This window comes from Plasmopara halstedii (genome assembly GCF_900000015.1).
Source record: "Plasmopara halstedii genome assembly, contig: Scaffold_650, whole genome shotgun sequence".
In the NCBI taxonomy this organism is placed as follows: Eukaryota; Oomycota; class Peronosporomycetes; order Peronosporales; family Peronosporaceae; genus Plasmopara; species Plasmopara halstedii.
The window spans coordinates 64403-66313 of record NW_020187567.1 but is presented as its reverse complement, the minus strand read 5'-3'; positions in this window follow the sequence as shown (position 1 = coordinate 66313).

Genomic DNA, 1911 nt, shown 5'->3' with positions numbered 1-1911 from the left:
GCTGTAGTGTATTTGTAGTTTTACGACGACCTTATTGATACCAACCCGTCTAGCTCATCTTATAATTTGAAAAAGGGCACATTGTAACGGGGTTACAGATACCCTGGTAACAGGTGTGTGTGGCACACCAGATGGGCATGGTGTGATCACACCCTAACAAGAATACGGTACGGGGCTGGATAGCCAGAATTATACATGTATTTGAATTTTACTATACATATCGAGGAGATCTATGCATTTAAAATTAGGCGGTTTTGCCGCAGATAAAAATAAATAAAGTCAGGTTGAATTTAAACGGAAGAATCTATTAGCCTTGAATTAAGATTGTAATTACTTTTGGAGTAAGCGGATTGCGATCCGCTAAACTCGTACTTGTTCTAAGTATAGAACAAGAGGTCGGTGATCTAACTTACGCTTCCTCTAAGCGCAAAGCTACGACAGCCCCGCTGCACTTGGTAGCTCTCGTAGTCAATCTACACCTGAGTCGTTTAGACTGATCCGCTGTGAGGATGGAAGAATTTTCTTCTTTGCCCCAGGGCATGCAAAACGGGCTTCAGAAGCTGATGGACTTGCTTGGCCCTGAGTGCGCAAGGCCTCGAGGCAATCGGTGCGCATCTAGAGGCGTTTTTAAATTACAAATATGCGCTGCTAGAGCACCTGCAGCAGAAGATGTCTGCATCATTTGCGTCTATGACGCCACCGTCAAGGACGGATGATTTTCCCCGTCCTAAGCCGCTCATGGCGAGCGTTAAGGTCTTCGAGAAGAAGGGTGGAGAGAATCTCCTGCTCTGGGTGAGAGAGGTCGAGATGGCCATCGCATCCGCCTTGCTCCAGACCGAGCAACAGCGCGTGGCGCTAGCCATCCCAAAGTTCGGTGGTCGAGCGCGAGAATGGGCACTGACGTGCGGCACTTTGGTCGAAGCAGCATTTCCCTCCTGGGCGGAGCTGAAATTGCAGCTCTCACGAGTGTTCTCGCCGACTAACCAGGCAAATCGCGTGCGAGTGCGTTTCCTTGCCGCCCGACGGGGCAAGAAGGAATTGGTGGACTTTGTCCAAGAGATGCGTACTTTCATTGCCGGGATGGCAGCAGATCCCCTTCCTGAGGAGGTCACATTGACCGTGTTTATGGACGCCTTCGCACTGGCGTGGCCATAAAAGAAGTCCTCCGTGTGCATCCATCTTCATTTGAAGAGGCGGTGAATGTGGCATTGAATGCCAAATTCAATTTTAAGTCGGCACGACTTGGTTGGATTGCACACTCCAACAGCTTGTCGAGCGGGCCTGTGCCCATTGATCTCAGCTATGCTGAGGACGAGGGAGCAGAGCTCCGAGCTGTTGGGCAGCACACAAACACACGACAGTATTTTGTATGTGGAGACACCCATCACCTTCGGAACGGTTGCCCTCGGCGCAAGGCGCGTCAAGGATCGCCTCAATTCCTATTAGTCTGGTTCGTCGCGGGGAAACGACACCATCAGTAGGCGCGGGGCGACCTTCTGGGGAAGAAGTGAGTTCTAGCCTCAGGGAGGCATAGGTCAGCAGGGCCCAGCCTCGGCGAGCTCCGTGCTTCTGAACACGGAACGTGTATGCAAGCCGGGCTTTCTGGTCGTGGAGCCGACCGTAATGGGCTTCGAAAAGCCATGGAAATTCCTCATCGATTCTGGGGCGTCGGGCAATTATGCTCGACGTTCCACGATGGGTGGAAGTCAGCTGTATGCTGAGGCGCTGAAAGCGCGGTTGGGTGACATCGCTACTGTTCGCTTAGCGACGGGGACACGTGTCACGGTCCCTAAGGTCCATGTGGACCTCGGAGTCAAGTTCCTTGACTTTGATAGCGTGGAACGCTTTCTAGGCTTAGACTTGAATGCAAGGTATGACCTCATCCTAGGAATGGCATGGTTGGAGCACCAC